Here is a 21,867-nt window from a genome sequence, read left to right as displayed (position 1 = left end):
GAACAATAAGATAGGCAGTTTATTCCTGGAACTGTCTATAGAACAGGTGAGTCAGTAAAGAAATCTGAGCTCAACTAATTTAGCTTCTTACTTCAAACTTTTCCAACTTTAATTTCTAATCCTGGTTCATCACAGCACAAGAGTAAAACTCAAATGTCTGCAGATACCATGACTGAAGTAAAAATACAATGCTGGAGAAACTCAGCCCGTCAAACCGTGTACTTTATATAGCAAAGGTAAAGATACATAACCAATGTTTCGGGCTTCAGCCCTTCATCAAGGTTTGAGCAAAATGTGGGCAGTCGTCTGAATGAAAGGGTGGAGGGAGGAAAAAATATTCTTCAATATTCTCTTTCTCTCATTTTGTTTACTTCCTGCAAGTTCCTGCTTCTTGCTGAGGTTTGATTCCATTGGGATTTCAGTCAGTTAGACAGGCTTTATTGTCACTTTAACACCATGTGCCATGGAATTAAAATGATACAATGTTCTTGAGACCACAGTGAGTTTACAAAAGGTGCTTAACAAAAACAGAACTACCTACAGTTAATTAATCCGAGATTAGACAATATCACAAGTAAAGACTGGTTGCAAACTAGATGTTAAAAGTGTCCACCAGTTCAAGTGGAGAAGAACATTCCCGATCCTGAGGGTGCGCTGCGGGCTGCTAGTCGTGCAGCCATCAAAGGCCAGAACAAGATGTTAAAGATCCACCAATGTTAAGGGAAACAAACAACCTCACAGTCATGGTTCATGGAGCTCCCAATAGCTCCAGCACCCTCCGCCCTGAGGCCCAGGACAATGAATCTTCTAGACTTCCAAACTCGCTGAGAGGCCCAAGTCAATGCATCTCTAGATCTCTGATACTTTTCCATTGTATACATGCAACTCTTCATATGTGAGAGGCATCAGAGTCAAGCCCACTCTTGGACTCAACTGACACCCTGAAATGAAAATATTAAGTACTGGATATGCTCAGCAGATTGGACAGCATGTGTGGAAAGAGTAACAGAGATAACCTCTCAGTTGAAGATTACTTTCTCTGGCAAAATGTTAACTTCCGTTTCCGTTTCCACAGATGCTGCCAGACTTAGGGTGTTTTCAGTATTTTCTGTTTTTATTTCCAATTTTCAGCATCTGCAATTTTTTGATTTTCAATTAGTGTTTTTTTAAGTTAGCATCACTTGTCAATTTTCATCAGGAAGCCACCCCTGATTTTTTCCCACATATTCACAAACTCATGAGTACAGCACAACTTGAAAGCAATTCAGCAAGATAACATTATCAAAGAGCCTTGCTTTATATTGTATCAGCCCGCTAACCCGGGACATGATCCAGTACACAAAATGGCCATCGAACGCAGCAAGCAGGCAGACCCCACCGGGGCCATCGACCTTCGTCCCAAGTGAACCCTGCACGGTGGGAAATCAGAAAGCAAAGGCGGAAACTCCACCTAATTGGAGAATGGTGCTGCCATGACATCACTCCCGATGTCAGCAGCAAGGAGAGCTGCCACTGCCATAAATCAGTCTTTAATTTCGACTCTTCATGTGCGTGTCATTGCAGAGAGATTTGCTGTTCCAGGATTTCCACAACAGAGTTACCACCATTAGTCACCTCAATGTCTTGCTGATGAAACTTGCCCCATCAGGGTTCTCCAGATGATAATCTTTTACTTTCAGGACACCACAGAGTTCCTTTCTGTTTCACTTATTCCAAGAGAAACATCAGACAGATAGCACTTCCAGCCATCTGCCACTCTGGAGTTTTTGTTTCAGTTCCAACAAGCTTTTCCTGCTTGTTTCAGCTGTGACTGTTCAGTCTCTCTCTCTCTCTCTCTCTCTCTCTCTCTCTCTCACTCTCTCTCTCTCACTTGCAAAACCCCTGACCTTCTCCAGCAAACAATAGGAGTTAGTCCTCTGCTCCCATCTGTTGTTTTTAGGTAAACAAGAACCCAGGAGTGACCTTTGAGTGAGCACTTTGCAGAAAGGTCAGAAGTCTTGTAAAAATGTTCAACACAGACGATCTGTCCCCAGCCCATTCATTTCATGACACCATTTCAATTAGCACCTACTTATGAAATGTGCATAACATTCTCCATAGTTTCTGTAAAGTCGCTGAATATGAATTCTTTTTTTAATAATTTTTAAATTTTTCACACTGAATCATATCAACCAAAATATGTACAAACATTTCTCATTAAATTTACACAGTGGCATTTCTCCCTTTTTCCCCCCCCTTTCCCTCCCCTCTTCCCACACCCCTCCAAAACCCATAAATATTCAACATATACAATACAATAAAACCATGAAACAATATCTTCACACAAAGAAAAATAAACAAGAAAAATCTGTCATCTATTTGTTACACACTGAATCTAGTTGTTTTGTCTTCTTATCATTTTAGGGGATGGAGGTCCCAGGCAAGCTCTCTCTGTTATGTTCCATGTATGGTTCCCAAATTTGTTTAAATTATTAATTTAAAATTTATTTTTTAAATTATGTTATTTTTTCCAATGGAATACATTTATTCATTTTCATGTACCATTGCTGTATTCTCATGCTCTCTTCCATTTTCCAAGTTGACATTATACATTTATTTGCTACTGCTAAGGCTTTCATAATGAATCTTTTATGCTCTTTATCCAATTTGAGGCCTGATTCTTTACTTCTTAAGTTACTTAGAAGAAAGATCTCTGGATTTTTGGTATGTTATTTTTTGTGATTTTTATTTAATATCAGATTTACTTCTTCCCAAAACGTATTCACTTTTGTACATGCCCAAATTGCATGTACTGTTGTTCCCATTTCCTTCTTACAGAAAAAAACATCCCATTCTTTTAATTTTTGAGGAGTAATATATACCCTATGTATCCAATTATACTGTATCATGCGTAACCTTGTGTTTATTGTATTCTTCATAGTTCCAGAACTTTTCCCATATTTCATTTTTTACCATTTAAATCCTTTTCCCACTTCTGTTTAGGTTTATAGTTTATTTCATCATTTTCCTTATCTTGTAGCTTAATGTACATATTCGTTATAAATCTTTTAATTATCATTGTGTCTGTAATCACATATTCAAAGCTGCTTCCTTCAGGTAATCTCAATCTGTTTCCCAATTTATCCTTTAAATAAGCTTTCAATTGATAACATGCAAACATTGTACCATGAGTTATTCCATATTTGTACATCAATTGTTCAAATGTTAATAAATTATTTCCCAAAAAACAATTTTCTATTCTTTTGATTCCTTTTCACTCCCATTCTCTAAAGGAAAGGTTATCTATTGTAAAAGGGATTAGTGGATTTTGCGTCAATAATAGTTTTGGTATTTGGTAATTCGTTTTTTTCCTTTCTAAGTGGATCTTCTTCCATGTATTAAGTAAATGATGCAGTACTGGTGAGCTTTTATATTGCACCAACTTTTCATCCCACTTATAAAGCATATGTTCCAGTATCTTCTCCCCTATTTTATCTAGTTCTATCTTAGTCCAGTCTGGATTTTTCCCTTGTCTGGTAAAAATCTGATAAATACCTTAATTGTGCGACTCTATAATAATTTCTAAAGTTTGCTAACTCCAAACCACCTTCGTTATACCTCTCTGTTTATTTATCTAATGCTACCCTCAGTTTCCTCCCTTTCCACAAGAATTTCCTTATTATTCTCTTTAGTTCATTTTTTACAAATTCTGTTAAGGGAATTGGTAATGTTTGAAATAAGTAATGTATCCTTGGGAACACGTTCATTTTAATGCAGTTTACCCTCCCTATCAACTTTAGCAGTAATTCTTTCCAATGTTCTAAGTCTTCCTGCAATTTCTTTATTAGTGGCTGATAATTTAGTTTGTACAAGTGTCTTAAGTTATTATCTAACCTGATCCCTAGGTATCTAATTGCTTGGTCTTGCCATTTAAATGGTGATTCTTTTTTAAATTCTGTATAATCCGCATTACTCATTGGCATCACCACTTTTATTTGCGATATTTCTCCAAATTCTTTCAATTTCTTATGTAATTCTTTTATTGATACCTCTAGTTCTGTTAGGTATACTATGATGTCATCTGCAAATAAACTGATTTTATACCCCTTCTCCTTTATTTTTATCCCTTTTATTTTATTTTCTATTCTTATCAGTTCTGCCAAAGGTTCTATTGCTAAGGCGAACAATAAGAGGGATAATGGACATCCCTGTCTAGTTGACCTACTTAATTTAAATTGATTAGATACATATCCATTTACTGCTACCTTCACCAATGGTCCACTATACATTGCTTTAATCCAATTTATATATTTTTCTGGTAGATTGAACATCTGTAATACTTTAAAAAAAAGTAGTTCCACTCTTCTCTGTCAAAGGCTTTTTCTGCATCTAAAGCAACAGCCACTGTTGGTTTCTTATTTCCTTGAACTGCATGAATTAGATTAATAAATTTACAGACATTATCTGCTGTTCGTCTTTTATTAATAAACCCAGTTTGTTCTTGTTTTACTATTTTTGGTACACAATCGTCCAATCTGTTTGCTAATAATTTCGCTATTATCTAATAATGAGTTAAGTAGAGATATTGGTCTATATGATGCTGATGTTAATGGATCCTTCCCCTTTTTGGTATTACTGTAATTATTGCTGTTATACATGAATCTGGCAAGTTTTGTTTTTCTTCTACCTGGTTCATTACTTCCAGGAGAGGAGGAATTAATCTCCTAAATGTTTTATAAAATTCTATTGGAAATCCATCCTCTCCTGGTGTTTTATTGTTCAGCAGATTTTTTAATATATCCTGCACTTCCTCCATTTCAAATGGTTTTATTAGTTTGTTTTGTTCCTCTTCTTGCAATTTTGGCAGTTCAATTTTAGCTAAAAATTCCTCTATTTTATCATCTTTCCCCTCATTCTCAGTATGGTATAATTGTTCATAAAATTCCTTAAAGTTAATCTCTGTTGGGTTATATGTAATTTGTTTGTCCTTTTTCCTTGATGCCAATACCGTTATTTTAGCTTGTTCTGTTTTAAGTTGCCAGGCTAATATTTTTTGTGTTTTTTCTCCCAGTTCGTAATACTTTTGCTTTGTTTTCATTATGTTCTTCTCCACCTTGTATGTTTGTAATGTTTCATATTTTATTTTTTTGTCCGCCAATTCTCTTCTTTTCGTTATATCATCCCTTTTTACTAGTTCCTTTTCTGTACTTACTATCTCCATTTCCAACTGCTCTATTTCCCGCTTGTAATCCTTTTTCATCTTAGATACATACCTTATTATCTGCCCTCTAATGAAGGCTTTCATTGCATCCCATAATATAAATTTGTCTTTCACTGATTCTGTGTTTATTTCAAAATATGTTTTAATTTGGCATTCAATAAACTCTCTAAATTTCTGCCTTTTAAGTAGTATGGAGTTTAACCTCATCCGGTACCGCACGGATGGCAGTCTCTTCAATCTGAGGCGCCTGCAAGATCACACCAAAACACAAGAGAAACTTGTCCGTGAACTACTCTTTGCAGACGATGCCGCTTTAGTTGCCCATTCAGAGCCAGCTCTTCAGCGCTTGACGTCCTGTTTTGCGGAAACTGCCAAAATGTTTGGCCTGGAAGTCAGCCTGAATAAAACGGAGGTCCTCCATTAGCCAGCTCCCCACCATGACTACCAGCCCACCCACATCTCCATCGGGCACACAAAACTCAAAATGGTCAACCAGTTTACCTATCTCGGCTGCACCATTTCATCAGATGCAAGGATCGACAACGAGATAGACAACAGACTCGCCAAGGCAAATAGCACCTTTGGAAGACTACACAAAAGAGTCTGGAAAAACAACCAACTGAAAAACCTCACAAAGATTAGCGTATACAGAGCCGTTGTCATACCCACACTCCTGTTCGGCTCCAAATCATTGGTCCTCTACCGGCATCACCTACGGCTCCTAGAACGCTTCCACCAGTGTTGTCTCCGCTCCATCTTCAACATTCATTGGAGCGACTTCATCCCTAACATCGAAGTACTCGAGATGGCAGAGGCCGACAGCATCGAGTCCACGCTGCTGAAGATCCAGCTGTGCTGGGTGGGTCACGTCTCCAGAATGGAGGACCATCGCCTTCCCAAGATCGTGTTATATGGCGAGCTCTCCACTGGCCACCGTGACAGAGGTGCACCAAAGAAGAGGTACAAGGACTGCCTAAAGAAATCTCTTGGTGCCTGCCACATTGACTACCACCTGTGGGCTGATATCGCCTCAAACCGTGCATCTTGGTGCCTCACAGTTCGGCGGGCAGCAACCTCCTTTGAAGAAGACCGCAGTGCTCACCTCACTGACAAAAGACAAAGGAGGAAAAACCCAACACCCAACCCCAACCAACCAATTTTCCCCTGAAACCGCTGCAACCGTGTCTGCCTGTCCTGCATCGGACTTGTCAGCCACAATCGAGCCTGCAGCTGACGTGGACTTTTACCCCCTCCATAAATCTTCGTCCGCGAAGCCAAGCCAAAGATATGTTCTTGGTGGGATGTCCTCCAGTTCTATTGCTAATAACAGGGGTGAATGATCTGATAGCAGTCTAGATTTATACTCAATTTTCCTAACTCTCCCTTGAATATGGGCTGACAACAAAAACATATCAATCCTTAAGTATGTTTAGTGCCTACTTGAATAATATGAGTATTCCTTCTCCCTTGGGTGCTGCCTCCTCCATATATCCATAAGTTTCATTTCCTGCATTGATTTAACCATAAATTTGATACTTTATTCTTTTTGCTTGTCTTTTGTCTAGTTTTATCCAACATTGGATCCAAATTAAGGTTAAATCCCCTCCTATCAATATATTTCCTTGTGTGTCTGCAATCTTCAAAAAAATATCCTGCATAAACTTTTGATCCTCCTCATTAGGCACATATATATTGAGCAAATTTCAAAATTCTGAGTATATCTGACAATTTATCATTACATACCTCCCTGCTGGATCTATTATTTCCTCCTCTATTTTGATTGGTACATTTTTGTTAACTAATATGGCTATACCTCTAGCTTTTGAATTATAGGATGTTGCCACTAGGGGTCCTACCCAGTCTCTCTTTAATTTGTTATGTTCCACTTCAGTTTGATGCGTTTCCTGCACAAATGCTATATCTATTTTTTCCTTCTTCAATAAATTTAGTAGCCTCTTCCTTTTAATTTTGTTACGTATTTCATTATGTGGCCATCTTATATCTAGCTTACACCTCTTTTCCACATCCTTGCCACCTCCACCCCCCTTTTTCCCAATTTCATCTTAGTTTTCCCTTATTAAAGTCAATGTACAACAACACATTTAAAACATAAAATATCCCAACAGTTCCCACACCCAATAACACCTTAATCCCAAATGCTTCCCATCCCCCTCTCTGAGTTCCCCTTATCCCTATCCGGACAACCACAACTCCCCTTTCCATTTGGATTGTGATCTTGCTCACAAGCGCCAACTGATTTTGCAGTGAAGGTTATTCCCTCTCCCCCCCAGCCCCCTCCAGAAAATACTTTTCTTTTACACATATAACAAATCTCTTTTTTCCCCCCTTAATTCCTTCCTTCCCTTCTCTTTTCCCTCTTTAGTTTTTTTTTATATACATTGTTTTTACATTTTTATATATATTTTATCGCCGTTCTTCATTCTTGTTACATCTCTTCATCTGTCCTTCAAACGTTCTGTGAATTCTTGTGCTTCCTCTGGATCAGATAACAGTCTGTTTTGCTACCGGGTATAAATATTTTAAGCAAGGCTGGATGTCTTAGCATGAATTTGTAACCTTTTTTCCATAAAATTGTTTTCGCTGTATTAAACTCCTTCCTCCTCTTTAAGAGTCCAAAACTAATGTTTTTTGACCCTTGTGTTCCAATGGCTTATTATCTTCTCTAACTTTATTCCTTGCCCCCTCCAGTATATTTTCTCTTGTCAAAAATTTTACTAAGATGGATATTGGTTTTTGATGTGTCTGTGGTTTCGGAGCTAATGCTCTGTGTGCCCTTTCTATTTCCATTTCTTCCTGCATTTCTGTCGTTCCCAGGACCTTTTGGGATCCATCCTTTTATAAATTTCTTCATGTCTGTGCCTTCTTCACCCTCCTTCAGGCCCACTATTTTTATGTTGTTTCGCCTACTATAATTTTGCAACATATCAGTTTTCTGAGATAACAACTCTTGTCTCTTTAATTTTTTTGTCACTTTCTTCCAATTTTTCGACTTCCATTTCTACAGCCGTTTCCCGCTCTTCCACATTCTCTACTCTTTTCCCTATTTCTGTCATGACCAGTTCTAAACTTTGCATTTTACCTTGTGCTTTTTTTCCTTTTAATTGCATTAAATTCTAATGATAACCATTCTTTTAATGATTTCATTTGTTTTTCAAAAAAAGGCTTTATCTATATTCTGTCCATCATTTTACCTTCTATTTCTCTGTGAAGATCTTGGTCTTCTTCTTCCTTTTCTTCTGTGTCTGAACCTGTGTTTGTGTCTTCTTCTTCTCCTCTTCTTTGTGTCTGTGTCTTTTCTGTTTTTCCTGATGAGCTACTTATATCGCTTTGTCGGCCCTCCTCTTGCTGGGCCTCTTGCTGTTGGTCCTCCCCTCCTGGGCTGCTCATCTGTCGGGCCTCCTGTCGTTGATCCTCTTGTTGGTCACCCCTCTGGCTTTCTCCCTCGTCTGTTTCCTCGCTCCCTCCTCTGCCGCCTTCCTCGTCCTCCAGCTGAGCACCCTGGCGTTGGGTGTCGCTCAGCTGTTCGCGCTGTGGCTGCCCGCTCCTCTTCTGAGCCCCCCTCCCGTTGGTGTCCTCTTTTTCGATTGCCCACTGCGCATGCGCGACTCCTCACGCATGTGCAGTTGCGTACTTTTGTTTGCCACCGAGAGCCATTTTTGAAGTCCACCGGTCGGGAGGTGGCGCCTCCGCAGGGCAGGCACTACCCTCAGGGATCGGGTGCTCCTCGCCACCACAGCTACCTGTTCTTTCATGCAGGTAAGGCCTTTTCTTTCTTCTCCAGCGACTTTTCCACATTTTTTTTCGGTTGTTTTTACTTTCTCTTTCTTGGGTGCCATTTTCTTTCTCTTCTCTGTCACTTTATCTTCTATTTCTTATATTTTATTTTTGCTGTGCTTTGTCCTTTCCTAACTTTTTCCCTATTTTTCTGGAGAGGGCTGGTTTTCCCGACCGGCCACTACTCCATCACGTGACTTCTCCTGAATGTGAATTCTTCAGTATTTCAAATAAGATCTGTTTTAAAGTGTGTGTGTATATGTAACCTACTCTAATTTTACCAATTTATCTCCAAAATACTTCTCCAAATATTCTATCACAGTACACAGAAATTGGCCACTGATGCAGCAGATCTAATCCATGACACATTGCGAGACTACCGGTGCCAGTTCTTGGAATGGGGGGAGTCAGCAGTGGCAAAGATGGTGTCACAGACTCTTCTCTTCCGGTGCAGACTGGAAGAGCACGTGCACACTCATGTCAGCGTGACACAAGTTCTAGAATGCGACCACTGCACCTACGCACAACACACTACAACAACAGATTTCAGCTATGCAGGTTCAGAGCTCTATTTCATGATCAATAGTCTATGCATGTTCCTTCACCTCAAATCTAAATGTATTGATATTGTTTAGGAGAACAAATTACTCAAATACTTGGTGTAGGCCTCAAGGAGCCAGAGTGCAGGAAGATATCAGGGCATAAATTATATTCTTCTTACAATATCAGTCTTGACTGACTTGTCCCTATGTCCATTCTAATTAACTCCTAGCATAAAGGAGATAATGAAAAATAAACTAATATTTAATGGTTTAATTCTTTCATTTCAAAACTGGAAATAAAAAGTCTGAGGTTATTGCATTTATTGTATCAAATCCCAACCAAACTCCTCAGTCTCTTCCAAGGTGTACTCTGCCAATTAGCTTTGCTAATTAAGTGAAAGGATACAGCACTCAAGTTGGTTGTGTGGAAGCCAGGTTATTGCAGTACATATAGTTGTCCACACGATAGCACCACTGTATCTTGCAACACTAAAAGGAGCTCACTTCTACCACACAGTGGCATCAACTTGGTACATCATAAAACTCAACATCATAATCCCCATGGAGTCCAGCAGCAACACTGAAGTTGCCCCAATTCTACAGCTTATACTATTGAGAACAGCAAAAGAAGTCTATGTCAGTTTAGATATTGTATAGGAACAACCTCCCTATTCACTTGAATGGAAGTCAATACCTTTTTCAATTTACTGAGTTTTAAATGTTGTGATCTGTTTTTATGTGTTAAAAAACAAGCAGTTTCCTTTCGTCCAATTTTTTAAATGTTCTGAATGTTTTTCAGCATCGTAAACTTTCAAAGCTTTTGTTTCAAAAAGATTTTGTATACACATTAATATGTGACAATAAAAGTTTCTGAAAACTCTGCTGCCATGCAGGTCATATTTACTCATATGCACGATGCTTAGATCAATAAGATAGGCCCTCTGAACTGGTGGGGAATTCTGTGGTGAGAATTTCAGTATGGGGTGGGGAAGTAATCAAGGTCAGGAAGATCTGGCCCAATGGATCCAAATTCAGTAGAAACTTTATAATCTGCATCAGAGGTATTGTACATAAAAAGATGTATGTCACAAGTCAGTATGCAAATTAAGGATTTTAAATTGTTACTGCGTGCCAGAATATTGGAAAGAATTCTGCTTTCAGATTTTTGAGCATTTACTAGAACTGGATTTTTTTTTAAATCGCTGGAACTAAGTTGCACAACAGTGGAATGAAACCAACCTGTTGGGCCAGATATTTCACAACCTGCTTCCCATGTCAGTTATTCATAGACGTCTAATGCAACCCGACCTTTGTCTTTGCAGAACAAATACAAGTCTGAATGCAGCTGACAAAGATCGAAATGACAAAGACAACATTGTATAATGAACTGTTGAAAACAAAAACTAATGGTTTTTTCCACCATTTTCTCCCATTTTAAGGTACAGTCAAATTATTTAATTCAACCAGGCTTAAACACAATCTGCTAAATGATCGATGCTGGCAAGTCTTGGTTAATCCACTCTTTTGCAAGTGCTGTTTATACTGACCCTCCCATTTATTCCATTAACTTTCCCAGCACAGATGTTTGTAATTCTGGTTAAATTTTTGAGCCGAGATCAATTTACCTGCCAAATATTTTTTTTCCCTACACTGATAACCAAAGGCAATGCATAGGATTAAAAAAGGGTATCTGAAGGCTCAGCCAAATACGAGCTGGATTATTTCTTTTGCCATCAGGGAATCACTGACATAATTGCAACTTTTCATTCTCTTCCTGTCACAGGCTCATTTCTCTCCAACTGAAGTTTTGAACTAAGAAAATTATAATCAAATTCAAAATGTAAAGTTAATTGGATCCATAATTTAGTCTAAGGAAGTGAGGATGAATTTACTGAGGTGTTCTGTTAACTGTATCAATATTTAAATAAAATTATCATCAATTGAAATACTGGGGAAGGTATTTAACAGCAACATGACAGATGTAAAGGCAAAATTGACACCACAGCACGGAGAAAATGAAATGATGCAAGTTTATGTGATTGCTATATTTTTGTCAGTCATATTTTCTTTCAGACTCTGTAGGGAATAGGTTCAGATTTACAAGATTTTTTAAATCTCAATCTGGCAGTAAATTGATAGCTTGCTTTGCTGGTTGCTGTTGTGGGTCAAGAATACTATCTGTGAATGTCCTGTCGAACTGGCAGGAGGAAGTGGCCTGGGAGTCTTCAGTGTCTCTAGGCCCCATGTCTCACAGCACTAGGGCAAACATGGGCAAAGAAATGGCTGTTGGTTAATACCTACCATCCTTCCCAATCTGTATTCCACTAGATTTAAAAAAACTAGAAAAAAAGTATGACCTTGACCAAAACATCCTGCAAAAGACCAGAGCATTGTGGGCACACTGGTTCTGGAGGCAGGTGGACAAAGAACCAATATAAAAGTAACTCTTTTTACAATCTAACTTTTTCAATGCAACCATAAAAGGAACCCAAAAGTATTCCAGAGGCATGTAAAATAGAAAAAGGAAATTAAAATAGGCACTCATTTACTCATTGAGGGAGGGCACGTTACAGAGTACTTTTCAAGAACTTCACATCAGTATTCTGTACAAAAAGATATAACTAGGTTCTGGATAGGCCAAATTCAAAATATATTTGATAGATTGTTGCATAATTGGCTTGTTATTATGTCTGAGGCCTTGAGGGAAAAGAAAAGTAGCAGAAAATTGGTTGTAATGGTCAGAAATGTGGCACTATATTTTGTTTGGGAGATTGAAAAGCAATCATATGATCTACAGGCCACAATTCTGAAACTGGATTAAGAGCATGAAATATGGTGTTTTATATATATTCAAAATGAATTGAAAGTTTCAGGGCAGGTTGAGGAGCTTGGGTTTTAAAATCATATTGACCTTTATAAAATACTGGTTCAGTGACAAGTAAAGTTGTCTTGTTCTGAACTTTACATGAGGAAAAGATATGACGGCTTTAGGAACAATGAAGTGGAGATTATTAGAGATGAGGAACTGATTATGTGTCTATGAAAGAAAAATTGCAATTGTTCTCCTTGGAAGTGTTGTGAGGAGATCTTGTATAGGGATTCAAGTCATGTAGGGTCAACGCAGAATGGGTAGAGAGAAACTGTTCCATTGGTGGAGGCACCAAGTACCAGAGGACATTGAGTAATTGGCAAAAATAGAATTTTTTTTTAAACAGAGCAAGCCAGCTGGAGTCTGGGAGCTTCTGCCAGGGCTAGTGATGGAGTTTGGTACAATTGTTGCATTCAAGAGGGTTCTGCATACGTCTCTGAAGAGAACAAGCTTTCATTGCTTTAGGGAGAAGGACAAGCAGGATTAATCCTTCAGAAAGCCACTATGCACATAAATGTCTCGATGGTCTTCTTGTCTGTTGTAATTATTTCATGATTTGTCCATAAATAGTGTAGGTAGAGATCACTACAGAACACCGAGTCATGATTTTACACCAAATACATCATGATTGCATGGTAGTAATGTGTTAAATGGGGCAAGTTTAGATTTGGCAATTCAAAATTGTGCAATCCTGAGGCCATTAGAAACAGCAAAACTATTCAACCACAATACATAAACTCATGGCCTCATAGACTGGGGGCCAGAGGGGGCCAGGACAGATGAGCAAGAAATGGAGGAGATGGTGGTGAGGGCTGTTGATAGTGGTGGAGGGGAAGCCACTTTTGTGAAAGTGTTTAGATAATAGGAGCAACTGATTATTCATAAAGAATTGTTAATTTTGGGAGACAACGGGCATAGCTCAAATAAACAAAATGGTCTTCTGTAAATGTCTATGATAACCATTTGTAAAGTGATGCAATATTGTTAACATCAGTTTAAATAGACTGCTTCACTATGGTGGGAGTATCATAGCTGAACTTAATCCTGCTCTAACTTGACATTCACACACATACTTTCCATCTAGGTCAATGGACACCAATGAGGAATGGGAACAACTGCTAATTTACCTCATCTTGGGGGCAGACGTTGTTTGGAATGCTCTAGTTACCAGCTTCACTGAGATCAGTAAACCCAAAATGCACGGGTTGTCAAACCTCGAGTCTTTTGGTTCTATTGTGTTTATCAATGCCAGTTAAGCAGTATTTTACCATAAATTACATTTATCCATGAACATTAGATAATACATCGATTTTGATACATTTAGAATTGTTGTTCACCAATTAAATATAGAAACAAACCGATAGCACAACACACACAACAGAAGCTGTTCTCAGTGTGAATTGGCTGACGTGGTTGCAAACTGCAGCTGCTACTCCTCTGCCTCAAACACCACAATATCTCAGAGCAGGTGCTCTCAGCGATCTTGTTGCAAATAAACTATCAAGATGGGAATATGCTTGCTATTATAAATTTCCACATCATTGAAAAGAGTACTGTTTTGATTCAAATCCTTCCCCTCCTCCAAGGATTTCCTAAACAATATGTCTCAACGTTGTAAAAAAAAATTAAGACTGAAATTCTGAATCAATAAAAATATTAATTTTGAAAAATGAATCAGAATTGAGGTGATGCTTTAATGGTGGGTCAGCCTGAACTACGTAGATCTTCCAATTGAAATATGCTCAGTTAACTGTCAATCTTACCCCAATTAAGGCCTTTCCTATTCATTTACGACTCATTCTGATTTCAAATTCATCTGCATTTTCAGATTGATTCTAATTCATTCTTTCCCAGATCTTTAAGTCTGGATAATTATCTTTCTATAACTCCTTACTGAAATTACATAATTTAAATCAAGATGTGACGTCATCCACTACAAAGACAATTTTTGTCACACTGATACTCATAATAATTTGACGCATTAAGAGACATTATGTAGTGGTACTAAAAGTATCTGCATTAGCTGTGGGCAGGACTTACACAGATGTAAAGTTCAGTCTTGAAGTGAAGTTGGAAAAGTGAGATCATTATATCTGGTCACATTTGGGCCACACCCTAAAATGTAAGAATATTCATTGTCATAAAAATCCGAGACATTATTCTTACTGGCTATCCTACATCTAACTTCCAAACTACACCACAGGTGTCATTTTAAATCAAGTTACCCAACAAAAAATGGTGTGATGATGATGGATTGGGGTTTGCATTGGATTCCTTCCTCTCACTGTTTTAACTTTAATTCATTCAACTAATGCTTCTTTTTATCCCAATAAAAGCATTTCCAGAGATTAGACTTGTAGATATGATGTGAACTCCAGGGTTTACTGATCAAATTTTGGCTGACGATTTAAACAGTTGAAATGCTAACTATGAGTGCCATCATTTTCTTAATTCATTTTTTCTTCTGTCAATGCCCCACTACTATTAATACTGCTTTGCATTCACATACCTTTAGGTCATAAGGATATACAGTAAAACCTCGCGAGAACGCGGTAGTTGGGGTCCAAGATTTCATACCGCATTACAGTGGTGTTGCAGAACAGATGCATACATGTCATGATTCAAGAAGCAGGAAAACAGAATACTGTGACTCAAACCCTTTAAGAAGACCTTTAAACTCCACATATTAACATACACATCTTGTAAATGAGTCATGAGTCCATTTTTGAGTTTGTGGCTGTGAGCCACTGTTAGCCTGGCATCATAAAATCAATGTTTGGAGCCCACAGACAGCCGCGCTATAAGCAATTCTGCGGATTAACGAATCGCGTTCTAATGAGGTTTCACTGTATTATAAACAACAACTTAAATCCTCTCTTGCTTTGAAACCTAGGATCAAAATGTGACTACTAATTACTAATGGTGACTCTGTGTCTACCTGATAGCAGACAAAAGTTAAAGTATAATTGGTAAGTTGCATTTTTAATGAGTCAGTAAAAGGAATCTTGAACAAAATCTGAGAAAAATAATATTTTTAAATTGGCATATAAAAAAACAAGAATTCAGACCTTCACTTAGAAAATTCTAATTCTAATACTGCAACAGGTAATAAATTCCTTGTTTTAGAAGCATAGCTGATAGTGAATATTGGAAGGGAATTTGATCCATTTTCAAATTTAATTGAAAAGCACAGATGCTGCTCATGTCATGTGACAAAATCGCACCTGAAAACGTAAGAGCTAAATTTCCACCAGCTTCTTGCAAAACATGTTACATTTTGTGATCATAAAGAGAGAGGTTCGCAATTAGGCCTTTCATCTCTTGACGTGTTTTGTTCACCTGAGATACCCAGTCCAATCCTGCTTGCCACCCGCATACTTACAACTAATTATGTTTTGGAAGAATTTAAAGATGCTGCTTCAACTATACTTTGTAACACAGAATTTATATTCTACCCACTAATACATTTTTCTAACATACTCTTTTTCTGTGATTATCTTAAATATAGGTTCATTTGTTAACACCTCAACTGGTGAGAAATATTCTTAACTTTGTTTTGCTAAGCACAACTCTTCATTATCTGGAAGATCTTTGAGAGTTTTTCACGAGTTGAGAAGATGAATTTCTCAAGTCTCTCTGAAACTCCCTTCCCTTTGTTCTGTGACAGAGTATATAGATATGTTTTTGGGAGATAAATTGGGAAAGGTTTGTTAGAGTAGGTCACATACAAACACTTTAAAATAGATCTTGTTTGAAATACTGGAGCTCTGCTCCACGCTAGACATATCGGTTACACAGCTTTTGCAAGAGCTTTGAAGAGTGCTCAAGAGACGTCAGTAATGGATTGGTGTTTACCAAAGGCAACAGATGAAAGAGCATGCTGGAGCCGCTGCTGTCTGGAAGAGAACTTACTGTTGTAAGGGGATCATATGCTTTTGCAAGCAGAAGGAGTAAACAGGCTTTCTCTCAGAGAGAGAGAGAGAGAGAGAGAGACACACACACACACACACACACACACACACACAGATCACTTGTACAGTGTTACAGCCAGCAGAAGTAGCTGGGACTGGAACAGGACAAGTTGGTGAGCCCATTTGGAAGATGGCCTAGTCAAAGCTCTTGTGGTTCATGCAAGAGAGGAGAGGACTGGCTGTCTAATGTTTCACTTGGAATAAGAAAAACAAAAAGGAACTCTATGGTGACCTGAAAGGAAGAGGTTATCATCTGGAGAACCCTGAAGGAGCAAGTTTTGTCAGCAAGACACTGGAGTGGCTGATGGAAGTACATCAGTTGTGGATGTCCTGGAACAACAAATCACCCTCTGAAAACTGACAAGAAAATTCCTGATCGGTAACCATTTTCCATTCAAGCACCAAAGCCTTAAATTCTGTGCACAGTCTAAGAATTGCCTACAACCAGTGAACTTGGAGGAATGAGAAGTGAGATTGGACTGTGAACCAAAGAACTTTTCTGAACTTACACACACATGTGCTTAGAATTAGAAGGGGGTTAAGTTAGGTTAGTTAAGTCAATAGTGATAAGTTAAAGTGTGATTCTGTTTTCATGTTAAAGATAATTAAAAGCAACTTTTGTTTAAGTAACCATTTGTTTTGGTGAATATCTATTGCTGCTGGGTTTTGGGGTCCTCTGGGATCATAACAGTTCCCTTTAACTTTTGAGTGAATATTGCTTGTACATTTTCTAATTCTTTTATGGCTGCCCTTACAAAGGAAGGAAGTGAAATTCAAACCATATGACTTAAGCAAGCTGCTGAGCAATCCAAATATCACCTCCTTGCTTTGTATTTACTGTCAATAAGGATTATTGTGGGCTAACTTGTATTTTTAAATAACCCTCGTGTCTGCAATATCGAGGTCCTTCTATTTTCTCCACTATTTAAAAGCTTTAAATTTTTTACATAAAGTAGCATGTCATTTTACATTCCACCAACAGCATTTTAATTGATATTTGATATTGTTTCTTGATGTTAGAAGAATATATCTTTTTTATTTTTGTGAAATGATGCCCTCTCTATCTGCTGATTTGAAGAAAGAAGTTCAGTAACTGAAAAAAAGGGCCAGAAAAGTCAGAATCCACTGAAAGGAAGTGAACAGAAAATATAAAGCAAGTGAGCAACTGCCATCTCAGTACAGTCACAGTCTAGGAGAGGAAATGGCAGAATTGAAGTGTGCAGGAGAATTCTGTGAACATTGGGGACAGAAGTGGCCATTCAGGTTCTTCAACTTTTCTCCCATTCGCAATCGTGCATTTCAACTATGCTGGAGGCAAACCCATGGAGACTCGGTGACTCTAGGGAGATTCTCTTTTGCTTCTCTTTCTTAGGCTTGGTAATTTCACGGTAGATTAAAGGAAATTTCATGTAATATTACTTTTTCTGTTTTATTGCATGACAATAAAATAATTTTGAATCTTGAAAAAAAAACTCCAATTCCCTTTATTGCTCTACATTAATCACTGGTTGAAAGTAAATTTATTGTTCTCAGTCTTAAAAGTTCAGTTGACCCTAGAATCTGTAGCCTTTGAGGGGAGGATTTAAGTTCACCTCAAACCTTCATCTTACAAGCTTTTTTCCAAATTAATTCCAAGCAAAATATTAAAATTTGAGCTTGACTGGATCTCTTTTCATGAATTCTCCTTAATTTCCTGCTACAAAATTTTAAACACCTCAGTCAGGTCACCTTGGATCCTCTAAATTCATTGCAATGCTGCCAAATGCATGCCTCCCATCTTTCTTCTTCTTTGGCTTGGCTTCGCGGACGAAGATTTATGGAGGGGGTAAAAGTCCACGTCAGCTGCAGGCTCGATTGTGGCTGACAAGTCCGATGCAGGACAGGCAGACACGGTTGCAGCGGTTGCAGGGGAAAATTGGTTGGTTGGGGTTGGGTGTTGGGTTTTTCCTCCTTTGCCTTTTGTCAGTGAGGTGGGCTCTGCGGTCTTCTTCAAAGGAGGTTGCTGCCCGCCAAACTGTGAGGCGCCAAGATGCACGGTTTGAGGCGATATCAGCCCACTGGCGGTGGTCAATGTGGCAGGCACCAAGAGATTTCTTTAGGCAGTCCTTGTACCTTTTCTTTGGTGCACCTCTGTCACGGTGGCCAGTGGAGAGCTGGCCATATAACACGATCTTGGGAAGGGGATGGTCCTCCATTCTGGAGACGTGACCCACCCAGCGCAGCTTGATCTTCAGCAGCGTGGACTCGATGCTGTCGACCTCTGCCATCTCGAGTACTTCGACGTTAGGGATGAAAGCGCTCCAATGAATGTTGAGGATGGAGCGGAGACAACGCTGGTGGAAGCGTTCTAGGAGCCGTAGGTGATGCTGGTAGAGGACCCATGATTCGGAGCCGAACAGGAGTGTGGGTATGACAACGGCTCTGTATATGCTTATCTTTGTGAGGTTTTTCAGTTGGTTGTTTTTCCAGACTCTTTTGTGTAGTCTTCCAAAGGCGCTATTTGCCTTGGCAAGTCTGTTGTCTATCTCGTTGTCGATCCTTGCATCTGATGAAATGGTGCAGCCGAGATAGGTAAACTGGTTGACCGCTTTGAGTTTTGTGTGCCCGATGGAGATGTGGGGGGGGCTGGTAGTCATGGTGGGGAGCTGGCTGATGGAGGACCTCAGTTTTCTTCAAGCTGACTTCCAGGCCAAACATTTTGGCAGTTTCCGCAAAACAGGACGTCAAGCGCTGAAGAGCTGGCCCATACTCGCAATTTAATTCATCTTTTAAAACAAACAGATCTTGTTCCTGGCATTTTCTCCAGTGAAAGCTGTTTGAGGTGGAACACGGTACTGCAGGCATGTCCTCACTGGGCTGGGCAGGCTGGCCCATCTTCAGTACCTGTAGCCCCTTCCCATAAGATCCCCTAATAAAGACTGAGCCCTAGTCTCTTCCCTCATACCTGCCTTGGATGTGAGCCAAAAGCATGTAGGGATATGTCTGGGTTTTCTGATTAATAAAGCCTTTGACTGCTTGCTTCATGTCTGTGGGTTGGTCATTGATCGCACTACATTTTATTGATCAGAATTTGAAAGTGCCATGGATGAGGCAATCCAACTGAAGAAGCTGGAGATTGAGCCAAAGGAACCAGAGGCCTCCGTAAAGTTTGATATGTGGCTACACTGTTTGAAGGTCTACCTGAGTTGCCATGAAATCACAGTCGAAAATGATCGGTACGACCTGCTTTTCGCAGCTATGGTCCACTGAGCGTAGCAAATAATTTGCAACTGCACTGGATACAAAGTGGCAATGGCCCTATTCTGACAACAATATGGAGCCCCAGTGAAGGCAATGCTTGTGTGGTTCTAGCCAGGGCCCAAGTGATGATTTTGGTTGATTTTGTGAGGGCCATATGGGAGCTGGGGCGAGCCTGCAGATGCTGGGACATGACTATGGCGACCAACCAGGAGGAGCTCTTCCGTCGCTGGTTTCCGCTCCCATCACATAAGGGAACAACTCTGTGAGAAAGGTGATCGGCCCCTACAGGAAGAGATGACCTGAGCGATGGAGACTGCCCAAAAGAACACAGAGGCCTACTCAGTGGGCCATATGACCACCAGGTGGGGAGAATGGGTGTCACCATCTTGGGTGGGGGAGGCTCCTGACTACCGCTGTTATCGCTGAGCACGTGAGGTGCAACTATTGCTGCCATCTTGGCGGCAGCCATCCCTACGACATAGTAGCAGTGACTCGGACAGTGAGCTGACGTTGGCTTCCATTGTGCTGGACTAGAATAGACCACATCAGCTTGGGCAATCTGTGATGGACATCGAGATAAATGGCCACACCACAGGCTGCCTGTTTGACGTGGGAAGCACTGAGAGCTTCCTACACACAGGAACAGCCAAACGTTATTCCCTGACTGTTTCCCCACCAAGGTAGCACTAGCCTTCAAATCCCTCTCTGTGGAAATCCGCGTGAGCTACACTGTGACCATGGGGGACACGAAATACAAGAACTTCAAACAGCCGGTTATGCCCCACCTCTGCGTACCCGTCATTATTGGGGTTGGGTTTCCAATGCTAGTTTGAGTTTGTTGATGCAGTTTGATGGGCCCTATCGCCCCCCTCCCTCCCCTTGCCATCAGTAATAACCAGTTCCAGGAGGCCTAGTCTATTCCCCCGAAGAGAACCAATTACATGCTTGAATGTCAGGTTGGGCACCCGACCTGCGGCCTGGCCACCCTCCAGGTCCCTCCCCCTCTGCTGTTCCAAAACCTCACCCTGCACTGCAAACCTGTTGCACTAAGAGCAGGCGATACAGGCCTGGGGACAGGGAATTAATTAAGATGGAGGTGGAGTGGCTGCTGGAGGAGGGCATTACAGAATGGAGTAACAGTTCCTGGAGGGGGTAAGTTATGGTGGTGGGGAGAAGTACCGGTTGGTGATAGACTACAGTCAGACCATCAACTGGTTCACCCCACTGGACGCCTACCCTTTGCCCCACATAGTTGATATGGTGAATGAAATCGCCAAGTATAGGGTCTTCTCTACCATAGACCTCAAATTGGTGAACAACCAAATCCCGATTCACCCAAAAGACCATCCATACACGGCACTTGAGGCCAATGGCTGACTCTATCATTTCCCATGGGTTGTATTCAGCCTCACGAATGGGGTGTTGGTGTTCCAAAAGGAAATGGACCACATGGTGATGACAATGAACTAAAGGCTACATATCCATATCTGGACATTGTCACCATCTGTGGCCATGACCAGAGGAACACGACGAGAACCTGCAGAGGTTCCTGGCTACCCCTAAGGCCCTCCGTCTCAAGAAAAAGTGTGTGTTTAGCACTAAGTGGCTGGCAATCCTAGGGTACGTGGTGGAGCATGGCGTCGTCACCCCCAATCCCGAGCACATGCGGCGCCTTCTGGAATTACCTCTGCCACAGAACTCCAAGAGTTTTTAAAAAGTGCCTGGAGCTCTTCTTGTATTTTTCCCAATAGATCCTCAACTATGTAGACAAGGCCCAACCCCTAGTGAAAACCACAACCTTTCCCCCATCAGTGGAGGCCCATAAGGCTTTCAAGGGCATCAAGGAGATTGCCAAGTGGGGATGCATGCCATTGATGAATCCATCCCATTCCAAGTGGAAAGTGATGCCTCCGACTTCGCCCTGGCCGCCACACTGAACCAAGCAGGCAGGCTGTATTGGAGGATTTAAACCATGTTTTTTGCTCCTGCAAGGCTGAGAATCAACCTGCTTGAGACTCAGCAGACATAAGTTAAATTCCACCATGGGGTCCAGAGATGCAGTTATCTGACAAAAAGACATCTGTGTACCAAGAACATTTAATCTTCCTGCTTGTTTTGGTCGCAGTCTTTTAGGCAGAGACCTAACCTTGACGCAAAATAAACCATTGTATTCAAAATGATAAGCTAGAAAGTTGTGTTATTCAATAGAAGCCTAGGCATGCTAGCTTGCTCGCTTATCTTTCGTTTTGT

General features: G+C 40.1%; 1 long non-coding RNA gene across 1 annotated transcript in view; it reads right to left on the bottom strand.

The window, feature by feature from the left end:
- LOC138741130 (uncharacterized) overlaps positions 1 to 21,867 on the bottom strand; it is a 29,780-nt gene that overhangs the window by 4,562 nt on the left and 3,351 nt on the right. Inside the window, exon 2 of the long non-coding RNA XR_011343349.1 lies at positions 14,447 to 14,521. This is a non-coding gene — a long non-coding RNA (uncharacterized lncRNA). The remainder of the gene's footprint in view (positions 1 to 14,446; positions 14,522 to 21,867) is intronic.

This window comes from Narcine bancroftii, chromosome 8, assembly GCF_036971445.1.
Source record: "Narcine bancroftii isolate sNarBan1 chromosome 8, sNarBan1.hap1, whole genome shotgun sequence".
Lineage (NCBI taxonomy): Eukaryota > Metazoa > Chordata > Chondrichthyes > Torpediniformes > Narcinidae > Narcine > Narcine bancroftii.
The sequence above is the reverse complement of the archived record's forward strand: the minus strand, read 5'-3'. Positions and strand labels throughout refer to the sequence as shown.